The sequence below is a fragment of the Sinohyriopsis cumingii genome, unplaced genomic scaffold (genome assembly GCF_028554795.1).
Source record: "Sinohyriopsis cumingii isolate HCF-2022 unplaced genomic scaffold, ASM2855479v2 utg000913l, whole genome shotgun sequence".
In the NCBI taxonomy this organism is placed as follows: Eukaryota; Metazoa; Mollusca; class Bivalvia; order Unionida; family Unionidae; genus Sinohyriopsis; species Sinohyriopsis cumingii.
The window spans coordinates 343094-361158 of NW_028315943.1; positions in this window are offsets into that span (position 1 = coordinate 343094).

The window sequence follows — 18065 nt, forward strand, 5'->3', positions numbered from 1 at the left end:
ACGAGGGCTGTCCCCAAGAAAAGTGGAGAGTTGAACGTAGGTGATTGGGTATACATTGGCAAAACCAAACGCACTTTCGACAAAGGTTACTTACCTAACTGGACGACCGAATTGATTCATGTCACTGGACGAGTGCATGACCGTCATCCTGCCGTCTATAAATTAGAAGACATGAACGGAGAAGTGCTCAAAGGAACGTTTTATTTGCCCGAGTTACAACATGTCACCAAAAAAGAAGACGATGTGTACGACATCGAAAGCATTCTCGAACGCAGAACCCGTAAAGTGGGCAAACGACGTGTCAAAGAAGTCAAAGTACATTGGAAAGGATATCCACCCAGTTTTGATTCTTGGATCGACGCTTCGCAAGTCATCGACTATAAAAAGAAGTGACCATCATGCCCTTTCACACAGATGCAGCTACGTCGACCACTCCTTCACTCAGTTCTTCTCTGCAAGATTTACATAAACAACCTTTGTGGGTGTGGTGTGGAGAACGTGTGCCTAAAACGCATATCGTCTTTTTCTGCCAAATCTTCGTGGTGTATTGTGTCATCGGGGCAGCCATCGCCAATTTAAGTTTGCAACAAGGAGACAAACAATTGTGGACCATTTTATTGAGCAGCTGCATCGATTACCTGCTTCCCAATCAATCCCTGAAATTCTCTTCGAACGGGAACAACGGGAACCTTGTGTCCAGTGCCAGTGCCAGTCGCCACTCCAACAACAACAACAACAACCCTATTTTGGGTGGAGACACTCCTCTGACGTTCAGTAACCCCTCGGAAAGTCACAGAACTCTGGAATTATGAGTCACACTAACCAGTTCTACTTAACTTTACCCAGTGACAGTTCCATGGAGGTGTTTCCCAACAACACGTTTTGCTGTTACACGGCCAAATTACCTCAGGCCATCCCATTAGATCACGAAGCCCATTGGGAAGTGGCTTTAGTAGAAATCATTCACCCAACCCAAGTCCTCAATGTCCTTCCAAATCAAAATTCTTTTGACGCGAAAGTTCATGACGAGCAAATACAACAGTACTTGGATACCCATGGCAAATATAACATCAAAACCCCTGACATACAAAATCAAAAGTCGACCACCTATCAGTTGTTCATTCCCCCAGGCTATTATTTTAGTGGTCAACATTTGGTCAGCACCATAGCCTCCAGGTTTAATGTCGTGTTTCTGAAAGCTTTGGAGTGTGTCAGAAAAAGTGTCACCATGGAATACCACAAAGTAGCTCGTCGCTTCCTCATGAAATTTCCTGAGGGGGGTAAAATCGTGTCCATTTTGTTTTGTCCTGAATTGTTTGACGTGTTGGGAGGAGACACGAACATGAGAATTACCATGACGAAGAAAAAGGAATTACCAGTCATTTCCGACAACGAGTCTTTTAGCAAGTTATTTCGTGCCCCGGTAGAACTGAACCAAGGACTGAATTTGATGTTTGTGTACTCCGATGTAGTGGAGTACAACGTGGTGGGACACACCTCGGTGCCGTTACTGCGTGTCATTGCTTTCAAAGTGGATTCTGCCACGAACGCTGACGAGGAAGGTGGAAACACTTGCCACGTTCACCGCGAATTTGTACATCCTCACTATTTGCCCGTCAGCAAGTCTTATTTGGACACGGTCAACATTGCTATAAAAGGAGATCTGGGACAAAATATTCCATTCACCAAAGGAAAAGTCACGGTGAAACTCCATTTCCGAAAACGGTTCTCTCACGACTCGTAAGTCATGTATCCAGTGTACCGAGGCGTTGCTTGACAGCGAGGACACGGTTTAGGAGATATGTTGAAATCGGCTTTTCGTTCGGAAGCCCCGGTGTTGAAACCGATGGTGACACGAGGATTGCACGCCTTGAAAGATGCGGCACTGACACAAGGCAAAGAATTTCTCGAAAATGTCGTCATCGACAAACGAAACCCCAAAGAAGCTTTCATGAGGGCAGGCAAAAATGTCTTGCTGCAAACAGGTAAAGACCTTTTGGGGCGACGAGAAACACCTGTAAATGCCCTGCACGCTACCGAGTCAGGCATTCAGCAAGGACAAGGCAGAAAGAACGACGAAGAAAACACCCTTTCACCAGACTTCACACGTCTAAAGCTAGAAAGACAAAGAAAAGAAGAACCGTTCAAGACTTAGACGTTTTCGATTATTGAGAAAGAGAAAAAAGTGATATACCGAGAGTCTTGCGCTTGTTCCAAGACGGAACTGGATCTGTTTGCCATGCCACCTACCATGATGACGATGCAAGAATCCCAGTGGGTGGAATTTCACCCTGTCTCCTCATTGACAGAATCAGCTCCCATCGAGTTTGAAATCAAAGGTCAGCCCGAAGATTACATCGATCTGAATAGCAGCTACCTGTATTTGAAAGTCAAAGTGATCAAAACGGCGGAGAACTCCAATCCTGGAGCCAATCATAGAGCAGCTACTGTCAACAATTTCATGCATTCCTTGTTCAGTGAAGTGGACTTGTACTTGAATAACAAACTGGTCAGCAGCAGCATGGATACTTACCCTTATCATGCCTACCTGGAAAATCTCTAGACGTAGGGAAAAGATGCCAAGAATACTCATCTGGATGCTTGCGTGGTATGGAAACCTGACAGAGCGGGTGATGGTAGGTTTATCGATACAGCCCTGACAGAAGATGGGAATGCTCACAATGTAGGGTTTAACACACGTAGAAATAAAATTCTGCAAGGGCGAAGTTTAGAACTGATGGATCGTTTGCATTTGGACATGTGGCTACAAGAAAAGTATTTGCTAAACGGGGTGGATATCCGCCTGAGACTGAATCGTAGCACTACCGCTTTCCATTTGATGGCCCATAACAACGAGTACAAAACTGTCATCCAAGAAGCCAGGCTGTACGTACGACGCGTGGAAGTGTTACCCAAAGTTGGAAACGACGTCAGTCACACGATGAGCAGAACCACCGCCAAGTATCCGATACGACGCGTAGAAGTGAAAACCTTCACCATTCCCACTGGACATCATTCCATGATCGAAGATCATCTGTTCCAAGGACATTAACAAAACATTTAATCGTTGGTATGGTCAGGAATTCAGCTTTCAACGGAGCCCACAACGAAAATCCTTTTGAGTTTCAACACTTTGGCGTGTCCAAGATTGAAGTCAGTCGCGACGGTAAGACCTTGTGTACCCGACCCTTTGAACCTAACTTTGGTGCCGCGAAAAATTACTTGAGATCGTACTTGTCCTTGTAAGAAACTACCGGACAGTTAGGGACCAACCCCAGTCACGGTATTACGTACGACGATTATGCAGGAGGCTATGCTTTCTGGGCGTTTGATTTCACTCCAGACCAAGGCAGCGACGAGGGACATTTCCACCCTATAAAATCCGACCAGATTCGTGTGGAAATTCAGTTTGCAGGTTCTCTAGATCACACAGTGAGCATCATCCTGTATGCAGAATTTGATAATACGATAGAAATCAACTGTTTGAGAGCAGTCATTCTAGATTATTAGAAGCCATGGGAGACTGTTATCCCTCTTTACAAAGTGGAGAAACTTTAGACATGGAATGTGAGGAGACTGTGGAAGAAGAAGTTATCATCATGAAGTCGAGATGGCCAGAAGAAGAAGCCCATTTAGTCTCCTGTTTGCCAAACACTTGGTCGAGAAAATGACGGAATTGATCAAGAAAGATTGCTATGGATGTCAAAACGATCATCCCAGTCAAATTCAACACGATAAATGCCTGATGCTGAGTCAAGAAGAAAAATTGGACGAGCATCTGGACGAAGCTTGGAGCCTCATCTCGGACGAAGTCGTGTTGCATCAGTGGTATAAAGACTTGCGTGAACATTCTTGTCCACCATTAACCACTCAAGAGATCCATCGTATCGAAGCTGTCCTGAATCAGAGTGGGAGACGAAGCGAAGAAACGGTTACTTGTCAGACATTTTCAAGCAAAAAGTCAGGATCGAATTGATCACTTATTATTACCTGTGAAGAAGAAAAAGAAAAAAAATCACACAAATCAATGGATACCTGGGAACTTTATTACCTTCTTGGAATCCTGTCGTCTGTGCTAAAGATGAACTCCTTCATCGCAAACCTCAAGACCATCAAGCTTATGTGATCAACACGGACGACAGTCATCTCCCAGGAACCCACTGGGTAGCCGTCTACTTTCCTCAAGAAGGATGTGTGGAATATTTTGATTCGTATGGATTGCCTCCTTTGGAAGACGATATCATTGACTTATTGAGAAGAAATGCTCAGACCACCCGATTCAATAATGTGAAATTACAAGGCACAGATTCCTTGGTGTGTGGACAATATTGTGTGTATTTTCTGCATCATCGCAGCCTGAGCTATTCCTTAGAACATTTAGTGACTCATTTTGATCCTCGTTCTTCTTCTAGAAACGACTTGAAAGTAGATCAATGGTTTTGTAACCATTATACTTATCTTTTGTCTCAAGCTAGGAAACGTAGTGTCCATCAATGGCCTAATGACTTCTAACAGTGGAAATCACAATTTCATTCACAACGTTGTCAGCCTTGTCCAAAATAATGTGTTAGTTGAGAAAAAATGTTTGTGAATTGAAAAAATGTTTGATGTTATATTGTTGGGTTATTGTTAAAAATGTTAGAGTTGTTTGTTAGTGTTAAGTGATTTGGAATAAAAAATGTTGTTTTGAAGAAAAAAATGCCTTTGTGATTTGTTTGGCTATAGGTATCCTGATTCATGCTCTTTGACTTCTTACTATCCCTCTCATGACACTCATTGAATGTTGCGGCTCGAAAACCGTAGAGGGATGTTTTCCTTCACGTCCGCGCTTTGACTTTAAAACCCGGGGTAGTTTCCAGTCTAACCATCCATTGTCGACTCATCCTCCTACGAAGATGTGCTCCAAACTAACTAAGCTAAACGAAGCCTACGTGAATTTGCATAGGGTCAGACACAGTCTGATACCGAAGCCAGAAGAGATAGAGAATGTGAGAATGTTAAAAGTCACTGAAGACCTGATAGAAGAGCTCTTCAGAGAAGAAGTGAACAGGGAGAAAGAAGAATGGACAGAGAAGTACAGACTTCAGAAACAGCAGAGAGAGCAGCAACAGCAACAACAACAACAGCAGCAACAGAAACCTGAACCTGACAGAGGCTTTGTCGATTGTCGTATCGACACCAAAGAGTTTTTCTTCTCTTTCCGAAGAAGCAGACCTATCGTCAGAAAGTCTATCGTCAGAGGACATCGCATTCTTAGAAACTAAAAGATCGCCCTAGCTTCAACTTCGCACACAAAAAACAGCCCTTTTCAGGGCTACCCAATACTCTAGAAAAGAAATAACAATCGATTTGCCAATGTCTGTATGTAGAGTAGTGTGAATATAAACACTGACTCTTTTCTGGTGTGATTGTATGTGTTTGTGATTGTAAGCGCTCAAGTGCGTTTGTGTGGATAGTAGATTATTGGGTTTTGTAAGAGCTTAAGTTGGTTTGTGTGAATAGTAGATTTGGGTTTCATTTTAATGCTTTGCGTGTGTGAATAATAGATTTTGGGTTTGTTTATTGCTGCTTCACGTATGTGAATAGTATATTATTTTTAATGAAAATTTTTAAAATAGTAATGGGTAGTAAAAAAGTGAGTGTTTCTTTTAGGTCCGCGCCTTGTTTGGTCATGATCTAGGTAATATAACTTTTGTCTTAGGGGATGTTTTCCTTCACGTCCGCGCTTTTAGTATAAATTGAAAATCGCTTGGCCGTCTAGCTACCATGTTCATTCGTTAACAAGACAATGAATACCAGAATTGTAAAGCTTCTAGAACTCCAGATGCACCTGGAATATGCCAGGCGTATAGTGAATGAGCTGGCTGCAGAGGCCATAGTAGAAGAGGCAAGGATAAAGAAAGAAGAGGAGGAAAGAAGACAGAGTGAAGAGGAGGAAAATAAAATAGCAGAGAGGATGGCTTAAAAGATACCAGAGACAGAGGATTGGGGTGCTGAAGCCAATCATCCTCCCTCTGCGCTCTCAAAAAAAAGTGAAAGGAGACTGGGGAAGAAGATGTGTGTGTGGTGCCAGGCCTGGAAGGTGCCATCATTAACCAGGTGTCACTGGAGTAAAAACAAAACAGCCCTTTTCAGGGCTACCTAAACCTTTAGAAAAGAAATAGTAATCCATTTGTCAATGTGTGTAGAGTAGTGTGAATATAAACACGGACTCTTTTTTCGTAGCGTGAGTGTGTGTGTGTGTGTGTGTGTGTGTGTGTGTGTGTGTGTGTGTGTGTGTGTGTGTGTGTGTGTGTGTTTGTAAGCGCTCACGTACGTTTGTGTGGATATTAGATTATTGGGTTTAATTATAATGCTTTGCGTGTGTGGATAGTAGATTTGGGGTTTGTTAATTGATGATTCACTTATGTGGATAGTATATTATATGAAATGAGAAAAGTAGGGGGATTTTTCCTTCACGTCCGCGCTTTAACTATAAGAACACACAAGGTTCAATGTTAGAACCATTATAAGGAATAACCGAAACGAAGATGGAGGTGTCACAACTGTTTAATGATTTAAGGCATGTTTAATTTTGGAAGGTGGATGGGGAATATGGAGTTGAAAGGATTGAAAGAGATTGGAGGTTAAGAACAAGTCTGCACTACGTGAACGAACTAAAATTAGCCAGGGAGATGATAGAGGGATTAATTGAAGAAGTGAAGAGATTGAGAGGTCTGATAAATCCGCCTTATGTCAGAGTGGGGACAATAAAAGAGGCCATGGAGAAGGTAAAAGAAGTAAGAAGGTTCTTGGAAGAGATAGAACAAAGGTCAGAGTGGCCCTTTGTCAAAAGGAGTGTTGAACAATTGAAGAAAGGGGGAAGAAAAGATGAGGTGATAGATGAAGAAGTACAGAAAATCAAGGACAGGTGGACAAGAGATAGGAAAGAAGAGGAAAATAGAAAGAAAAAGGAAGAACTAGAGAAACTGAACGCTAACTGGATGAATATCCAACAGAAGTTTCGAGCCATGGGTCACCCGGACTGGATACCGGAAACAGAAAAGAAGAAGAAAGGAATGATGGAAAAAATAAGGTGATGGATAAAGAAGTTAAGGAGTTAGAAGAAGAAGAAGAAACCCAAAGGCCCTTTTCAGGGCCACCCACATCTCTCGAAAAGAGATAGACTTTCAATTGCCTACCCCTTTTTTATATTTAAAAAAAAATCCCATGTTAAATTCTCTTTGTCCCTAAAATTGCTTTTTTCGCCCATGTTAAATTTCCCTTGTCCCTAGACAAGCCCAAAATCTATTCCCATCGTAATTCCCATTGTCGCTAAAGTGGCCCAGGGGTTTTCGTAATGTTGAATTTCCCATTGTCGCTAAAGTGGCCCAGGGGGTGTTTTTAATGCTAATTCCCATTGTCGCTAAAGTGGCCCCTTTCACTACTAGCATATGATGATATTTCATAATAATTGATGTTCATGTCAATAATTCATGGTGGTCATGATATATAAAATTATCATCAAAGGTTTGAAACTGTACTGTCTTAACCATCTTACACTAAAATGATATAATGACATGAACCCAGAAGTGCTTAGAAACGCTGTGGCAACCATGATTCGTGATTATCAGAGTACCATGAACCTTTAAAATGTATTCATGTTTGTAAGACTGAAACAAGCATCTCTAAATAGCGCCACCTCTCTACCCAGTGCAAGATGTGGATCATTCGGCTCTAAACCAAGAATTATTTGAAAAATAATGTACTTTTCTATATTCTGCTTTACTTGCTTGTGCAATCTTATTTTTACCAAATGATTAATGTTGTCCGTATTTTAAATATGCAAATGGCGGCAATTCATTTACAACATAAATAGTATCGTATTCATGTCGTTTCTCAGACAAAACAAGAACTGGTAACTGATTTACTGTTGGTCTTGAAGGCTGTGGCCATGTATTTTTAGACATTCGACTATATACACATTTCTGGTGAAGAATCTCCTTTAACCCGTTTCCTTGCTTTGCCATCGATTACATATCTAAAATAGCCAGTGAAAATGGAAATCTCATTTGACAATAATTATATATATACTTTATAAAAAATTTAGTGTATAATGTTCTCAACTTTGCTGCTTAACTTATCTGTACATTCATCATCAATTATATTATTTAAAAAGTTCAACTTCAGAAACATGTATACACGATGTTTACGTGCATTTCAACAACATCAATTTGAATCGAAACATAAGGACATCAAAGTGAATGAGAATATCACTTGAAACATATATGTGCATTATGTTGTTGTGATCGTTTTCTTCTAAATAAAATTGTATGATTGCTACAAAACTTAAAACTATCCTTAATACCCTTATGTTAGCCTCAAAAACAATAGATAGTACATGTACACGTTTTTAGCGATATGCCATATACAGGTTGTGTATATGCCATTGCTGTAAAATTTTATTATAAGATAAATGGAATACTGCAAGTTTATATTAAGATCTGATAAAATATTATCTCAACATTAGAAATAGGGCTATGGAACATTTGCTGTTCATTTCTAAATTTTAACTCACCTATCCAGCAAGTATATGGCAACCCTTCGATTGGTTTTTCGACCTAAAGTGGACCCTCATTTCATTCCATATTTCATGCTAATCACCAATACATGCGAGTGTTTTGCCATAATTCGCACAGTGATCTTTTTATTCCCTTTCATTGCAAAATCCGTTAGCGATCGCTTTCTACCATCGTTCGATCCAGAAGTGTTAGTAGCATCAAACAATATTTTATAAGCACGCATTTGAGCGTGGCACTAATAATTTAATCTTCGGGATTTTCATAGCGAGTTTTTGTCTCCGATACTAGAGTGTTGTTGGCCTCAGTAAAAGCATAAATCATAATTATTCGTCAAATTAATTATGTTTTTATGATAATACGTTCACGGCCTATTGGAACACCATGTAAGCGCAAAGCATGTTAGTGGTGTTCTTTTAATGACAGACCAATAGGAACACCGAATGTCCATTGTATCGATTATCCACAATATGAATTTACAAAGACTAGTTTTGGTACAAACGCAAATTGCAGAGGTAGCAAGTTCTAAACCTTACACTTGTTTGTACACAGACGAGAATTCAAGCTTGGAAACGAAATAAATGGATATCACATAAAAAAGACCAAGTCAGATTTTGTATGTTGAGGTTAAGAGATCTGACCAAGAAGTCAGCAAAGATACGATTCAGACACTTAAGGAAATGGTGTTTGATATAGCTGTTCAGCTCAAAAAGCAGATACTAAGGTATCCAGTAAGATACTGACAAATATACGATGCACAATGTCTGACAGTACCATATATATATATATATATATATATATATATATATATATATATATATATATATATATATATATATATGTTGGGAAGGATTGCGCAAAAACTTGAAACTTTGGTCCCAAACGGATATTGTTTGCTTTATTGTCCAATAACAAGTGCTACGAAGCAATACAAGATCAAAAAAAGGCCGACATTGCTGTGGGTCGACTCCGTAAGTTTATATGGACCGAACCTGTTATGGGCCGAGATCTCCAGTCACTTTGAATGTTAAATCCGGGACATGATGTGATAATTTTAAAACTACCTTGGTCGTGGCACTGTTGTACAAAAAAAGTGTTGGAAATGTTGTGTTCGGGAAATCAGATTTTGTGTGTGTGTGATTTAGATTTTTAACGTAGCTTTGACAATTTTTCAGCCATATCCTTATGATGTCTCCATAATGGCATTTTATAGTGTTGTCTAGCTTTGGGGATTCATGCCACAGACATGTAGCATGATATCCCACTTAGCCACATTATTCTGACACCAGGACGACCAGTCCTAACACTAACCGCTTAAATGCTGATCGACAAACGAGCAGTTGTTATTATTAATTTTATGTCTTTGGTACGAGCGGTCGGATATCGAACCCGCAACCTTCCGCATCTGAGGCGGACGCTCTTACCACTAGACCATCGGAGCAGTGGAAAATCAGTTTTTTTTACTATCGACTTTTATATGCCCATTTATGAAATTCATGAATTGCTTATCTATAGAGAAATCCCCTGGGTAAGATGGCATAACTACTAAAGTTTAAATAAGTTTCAAAATACACTAGTTTACTTTCTTGTACTTCATTTTAATATTATATTTAAGGGTGAAATGTCGAAATCTATAAGAGAAGGAATTATCATTTTGTAAGCGAAAAGGAGACTGTGAAGGTATTAAGAACTGGCGTCCTATCACCCTCCTAATTATTAATTAACTGATTACAACATTCTAAGTAAGGTTATTACAAATAGATTTAAAACAAGTATAGGATCAATCGTTAACATCAAAGTTGCGGTGAGGGTGTTAGAAATATATTAAATAATACTCTTAAAGAAAGTTCCATTATTGATTTAATAACCAGCAAAGGGTAAAAGGGGGCCTGATTTTTTTTCCATCAACAAAAAAGCTTTTGATCGAATGGAGCATGGTTTCATTAAACTATTTTGAACACATGTAGGTTTGGGCAGAACTTCTGCAGATGGTTGAAATTAATGAACACAAATATTATTTAAAAAGCAATATAGACCTTTTTCCGAAAGTCGAATCTGGGGTTTTCCATGTCAATTTTTAACGCATGCGCAATCAGCGTAGGGCAACTTTTAAGTGATTGTCATTAAAAGAGTATGTTAGTGAATAAAGATTCTGACAAAGACATCAAGGTTTGAGATTTCTTCATCATTTATAGAAACAACGTGATGATTTGAACATGAAAATGTTATGAAGAAGTACAGATATCCAGCTGACTAATTATACATGAGGATTATCCATTCCTCGCTGCATCCCTGATGCCTTTATTACATGTGAATGTTGCGGTAAAGGAGCGACTGAAGTAAAGTGCCCCCTCTCACAGAGAGAGTGATTGATTAGTGCTGTGTTGAGGACGTATCATATTCCTTGACAAAACGTTGTAAATGTGCAAATGTGTGCCCCCAATCACTGAAATGCTCACACAAATATTAGACTCAGATCCATGGGCAAATGGCTTTTACTAAATTGGACGATTGTGACTTTGTGTGTTGGACAACCCGTGAATTGCATGTTGAGCGTATTGAAGCTGATCCTGAATGTTTTCCTCAAAATTGAGAAAGATTTTCGACAGTATTTCCTCAGCATTGTTTTTCCTGAACTTCTGACTCAAATACTCAAGACAGAATTGAAATTGATATGAAAAACGTTTACTGTTTTGTGGTTTTGATGGGAAACATGATGACATGATAGCATGTGATAACAAGAGCTGTCCTACCTAAACGAAAATGGGTTTTGTTTAAAATGTAAAGATTCTAACTTATCCAAAGGAAAAAGAAATAACTGACTGGATTCTGTTTATTTTTAATGTTCAATGTGACATACTTATTTTACACCTATAAGTTGTTATATTACAGCACTGTTGTTCATAATGGATATTTGTCTTATGTTCACGGTATGCAGTTTGAAGAAAATAAGTATGTACATAAATAAACATCTGAGCGAAACTAAATGTTAATCTATTGCACCATCTTTTAATGAAGTGATCAAAGTAAATGCATGTGACTGTTGATGGACTAGTTGAAACACAAAATCACATAAGAGCATGTTCAATAAAAAATACAAAATGTTACAACGTGTTAGTTTTCTTTGCAAAATAAAAGTTAGAACAAGTATTCTTCCCAGGTTAATTGTATAAAAAGAAAATTACTGGAAACACAAATATATGGTGTCATATACAATACAATGAAAACTATTAAATTGTAGATAACAAAGAAACCATGGTAATTATTATGTACAGTAGACAAACTATTTACAACAGGCGGTCATTCATGTTGACGATGCCACTGATTACCAAGAGAATTTAAAAACACGTTGTTTCCGCATTACAGCCAGGTATTTTGGTTAGTGTCAGTGGAAGGGTTTCTTGCAAAAGTTCGAAATCCTTGATCGGACTTATAACACGTTCAACATGTATCCTGGAACGTGACATAAATGTAAACAATCCACCTCTTTTGCCGATAGTTGTTTGGCTTTTGGTGTAAGCTGGCACCATCAAGTTTGCTCCTCTGAAAGAAAATTCTTTCTCCATTCCGAACCCACTATCAGCATGGACAGTGTCACTACGAAGTAGCTTCTCCTTCAGCCCAGATTTAAGAGTTATCTAAATGTCTGACATCCACTGCGGGTCCGGGGTGTAGAATTCGCCCGACATGTCCTCGATACGTGTCGTAAGAGGCGACTAAGTAGAGGCATCCTGTTTGCCGTGGGTGGTTGTCCGTGTCAGGGAGGAAAGGATCCTAGTAGTTGAGCAGAGGGTTTCCAATGCAATACACTGATTTGGCCTCTCCTTCTTCTAGACGGGTGGTCGGGATTGATCAGGTCTCAAAAATTCGGTTGGTCACGCCGAGACCTACGAGGTCTTTGTTCACTCGCTCACCTTCTCTATCTCTTTCCTTGTATTTCTCTTGATACCATTGTTGCCCTTCAGTCTACCCCTTTATTTTGTCCTTTCTCCTACTCTCAGAAAAACTTCTAGATGGCAGTAGCTTAACGGGTCGATTGGAAGGTAATTTTGCTTACTTAGCTTGTCTTAAGGGATGAATCGAGAGGTGATGTTGCCTACTGAATATACCACATGTGTATCTCTGGCACTTACAAAGTGTCATCTTGTTAGAGTCCATATCAGCTGGGCGAGCACAGGTGATGAAATACGCAAAAAGCAAAACAATTCAAATCAAAACAAAAATAAATTATCTCTAGAGAACCATAACCATATCAGACTCTAATGATGAACCATGTGGCGTTTAATCTTTCCATGGTCATCTAATCCAAAGATGAAAGCCAACCACTTGCCGTACTATCACCATTTATATTTGGAAAGACTATACCTGGACTAGTCGGCAATCCCAAGAGTGTAAAAAATATATAATCAGGTGGTTTCCTTGTAGAATATGATCGCAAAGCGCATGCTGAGAATATATTTAAAAACATTTAAGACATTTCACGATATTCCAACGATTTGCAAGACATCAACATCATTACAATCACCTTGAACAAACAAACAGTACCTAAAGTGGCCACCAAAATTGGATTTTTACATGTCAACGTTGAGATAAACATATTAAAATCACTTCGAAGCTTCGAGTATCAGAAATATGTCCACAAGGAAGACCTATGCTCAAAAAGCCAAATATGTGGCCAATGCGCAGACCATTCTCATCGGGAATCCGTGTGCAGAGCCACTCCGCATTGCGTTAACTGTGGAAAAGAGCGTAACGCCAATTCCAAAGATTATCAAACCTGGAAACAAGAGAAGAAAGCACAGGGGGTAAAATACACTTCCAACATCCCCTGTCCAAAGGCCAGAAAGCATGTACAAGCTAGAAGATCCCTTCCTGGCCGAGCCTCTTCAACAGTTGTGAAAAGCAACCAAGGACGCACAAAAACAGACTAACCTACCTGTTCCACCATCAAGCTCCAACACACCACATTTATACAGCTCAGATAAACATAATATATACTCAAATAACATTCAACAACACTCCGCCATCAAAGTCACCAAGCAGGAAAAAAAGATCATAAACAAATAGACACGAAAGGGGTCCATGAACCCATCAAGCTGTACAATCAGTTTGGCCACATCGAGAACATGGATGCAGAAGAAACTGTTCCATGAGCAAAAATGTCATGCCATCCTTTCTCCAGATAAATAGGCTCATAGATTCCCCTCGCGAAAGTTCTAACCTAATTGCACCATCCTGACTTTACATTCACAGTTAAGAACACTATCATACAATGGAACTGTCGAAGACTTACAACCAACTATAATGCTATTTTTCTGCTTTCAAAAGAACAAGATCATGCAGTACTATGCCTGCAGAAAATATTCTTGAAAGACACGGAAAACATCACACTTAAATCTTACTCCCTTTTTAACAACTACCTTAAAAATGGTGACTTGGCCTCAGGAGGAGTTTCTGTTGCTGTGAACAATATTGCTCCCCACAACGTCATCCCCTTAAATACAAATTTGCAAGCCATTACTGTAAGTGTCACTCTACAATGAGTGAATACCTTTTGTTCTATTCATATACCACCAAACACCAACCTAATACCAAACAAATAAGACAATCTTGTTCAACAGCTTCCCGTGCTATTTGTTTTACTCTGGAATTTTAATGCCCATAACATTTTATGGGGATCAAATCACATAAGTGACAGAAGCCTCCAAGTTAAAACAATCATTGCTAGACACGATTGTTGTCTATATAACACAAAAAACTCATACGTACACCCAGGAACGGGTACAAACACGTGTATCGATTTGACAATGTGGTCTCCTTCGTTTTTAAAAGAACATGATCGTGCAGTACTATGATTGCAGGAAACATTATTGAAAGATACGGGACAACATCACACTTCAAAGCAACTCCTTTTTTAAACATCTACTCTAAATATATTGACATGGCCTCAGGAAGAGTTTCTGTTGTTGTGAACAATGGGGCCCTCATAGTGTTATCCCTTAAAACACAAATTTGCAAGCGATTGTTGTAAGCGTCACTCTACATCGAGTGATTACCTTTGTTTGGTTTATATACCACCGAACACGTACCTACTACGAAACGAATTAGACATCATTGTTCAACAGCTTCATGCGCCATTTGTTCTACTCGGGGTTTTTAATACATTTTATTGGGATCAAATCACACAAGTGATAGAGACCAAAAAGTAGAAGACTTCATTCTTAGTCACGATTGGCGTCTTTATATCACCAAAACTCCGATCTATTTTCATCCAGGAACGGGTACATCCGAATGTATTGATTTGACAACATATTCTCCTTAGCTTCTTCTTGTCTATGATTGGAAGGTCGCTGTTGACCTTCCTAGTAGTGACCACTTTCCAAGCTCTCTTAAGACTTTTAACTGTACAATTTATGAAGCTATTCCACAACGGAATTTAAAGAAGTCTGACTGGGTCATAGTTTGAAACCCTTTGTCACACTAGGCTTATAGGGATACCGTTTTAAACGTTAATGATCCTATTCAACATTTTACTTCTATTTTAATCGAGATTGCAGAAGAATCCATTCATAAGTCCTCACCGAACATTAAAAAACCCAAGAACCATGATTCACTAAAAAATATATAGAAGCCATTAGACAACGCCGAAAAGCTCTGAGAAAATATAATGATCGTTCGAAGCCCGAAACTTTAAATAGGTACCGTACTCTCCGGGCTAAAGCTCGCCGCAGCATCAAAGAAAATTAAAGAGCATCATGGAAAATAATACGTTTCTGCTTTAAACTCTTGCTCCTTTATAAAGAAAGTATGGGACACAATCGACAATAAATGGAAAGGGAAAATACAATTGTTTCTGACATCTTAAACTTAAAAACAATAACAATTTCAACTCGAAACAAGACATCGCAACTATAATTGCAGATAGTTTCTCTAAAGATTCCTCATCGTCTAGTTATTCAGAAGCCTTCCAAAGATTAAAAACTCATTAAGAACAAACACGGTTGAAAAATACATCAAACAACTCATAATGTTACAATCAACCGTATTCATTATTGGAGCTAACGAAAGCTTTGAAGAGGGCCCATAATACATCCACTGGGCCTGCCAATGAACCGTTTTTAAGTTGGTCATTTTGAAATATTTCAGGGAGTTCCATTTCATCACTTTCTGGTCACTTGATCAGTCCACAACAGCAATGCACAATGCCTTAAACCGGCGTGAAACATCTTTGTTATCTGAGTCACACTGGTATCAAATTAATATACTAAATGCTCTATTGCCATGTTTCAAAACAACTTTAATAATGTCATTATTGGTTCGTTCTTGTGCTTTAGTTTTGTTTTGTGCCTCTTGGCATGAATATAAGTTTCATCACATAAAGCAACAAAGGTGTCAGTTTGGAATCCCTGTATAGAATGGTATTTTCTTGCCAGAATCTTGCATATATTCAAATGCTATTGATTTGTTCTTCATTTTTTTCTTCTGTATCTATTTTCTTTAATAGTTCAACCGGTTTTCATTTTACATTTTACCTCATTGACTTACTGTAACCTTGATGCCAATTCCTTTAAAAGCACACCTTTCTCTTCCTTAAGTCCCTCGAGCTGGGCTTTAAAATTTATTTTCGTTGCAAATATCCTTTGCATAAGTAAAACAGCAATATCCACATTGGTGAATCAAACAACTTCCTCCTTTCTGAGTCCTTGTACCAGGCAAACTATCGTCATCAACATCATCACTATGTAGACACAGCAGAGCATGAGCAGCAAGCGTGTTTTTAAAATATCGTCCCTTTCAACCATGCGTCCAAGCCTCTCAATTTTGGCATGGAGTATGTGGTCTTTACATTTGCACACAGATGTGTAGCTGAATATTTGTGGCACAAAGCCAGGATCTCTAAATGGACCACCTGTGCATAAGAAAGAGAAAGAATAAAATGTTGCTACAATATTGACAAAATAAATTGATGAATTCTAAATGCATGTTAACGTTTTATGAATTTTGTTTTCTTCTAAATTAATTATGCGTTTCCTCACTCCAGATTGTATTGATTGCCCATATAATCTGGAGTGAGGAAACGCATAATTCCTGAAAACAGCCACTCCTACTCACGCCTTAAGCACAATGGTTAAACTTGTCTTTTAAGAATGGAAACGAAGAAAAAAAATAACTGATAGAGACACGCGATGTTTACACGTATACACATTCATTTCTATGCAAACCTTTCACAAATATATTACCCTTTATAAAATGTTTACTGCTAATCCTCGTGTGTCCGGTAGGCGTCCAGTTTTCTCTGCAGATGGCAGCAACAGACTTATTCCTCAACAATTTATCCTTTGGAATCCTGACTTTTTTATGTCGCGTCCCTTTTGTTGTCGGATATTACAATTAACACAACTACAATGGGCTGGCATATTTCTGTTTAGTACTATCTTTGACGATCTAAAATGACAAATTCTATATTCATGTAAGCCATGTAGGTCACTGAGTTACCCCTATGTTAATTGCGCAAGACTGTACCGAATGCGGCTATATGATAGGTTTGGTCAGCTAAAACTAGTATCGGAAATTCATCTATAAACGGAGCATAAGTCCAGTAATTTCCAGTTGGGAGATCAGTAAGACAGGGATGCCCACTAGCAATACTCATTTTTGTTATGAAATCGAAAAGCCATTGCATAATATAAACCTGTGTCGTAGGAATAATGGACCAACATTTGAATGCTACCGGACGGTATCCTTTGCCTGTTTCGAATGGGGGAGAGGGAGTTATATAGGTATATCAATCCAGTAAGGCTGGCTCCCGAGAGGGGCTGACCTGGCTTCCCTGGCCTGACTCCCCTCCTTCTTTGTACAGAGAAAGGAGGCCATCCATGCATACTTTAACAAAAACAATCTATTGTCATGCGACCTCGCAGAAACTAACATAGCTATAGCCATATTGGGACAAACAAGTGCAACCATGTGGGACAGGGAGTTGAGCCTAAATGATTATGGAGCACATGATGGTGTGATGCTAATGCTACTTGTCTAACGCGATGTAGTACAGACCAACCTGATCTCCCTGAAAGATCGGGAACAAACAAGAATAACTGCAACGAGGTACACAAACACTTTACTAACACCTGCGAGGAAGCAAATTCGTCATACAGAGCACGCACTTGTACAACATAACAGCTTTCATTTTATTTCCCTCTTGTATTTATTTTTAGTTTCAGTTTTCTTTTTTGTCTATCATATCATCACAGAATGTTTAGATAGGGATAAGTTGCATGGGGACGAAGGGATCGACCTCTGGGGTGGAAGCATGGCCTCGCCCATTAGAGAGACTGCGACATTGCTATATGTCAGCTCCACATGTGGATCATGGGCCCCCTAGCAAAATTTATTTTTAATTTTTTTAGATAGGTCTTTGAATAAATAACGAAAATTATTAGCATAATTCGATCCTTTTTTAATCCAGTCGTTACACATACACAGTGAATATAACTACAATAACTATAG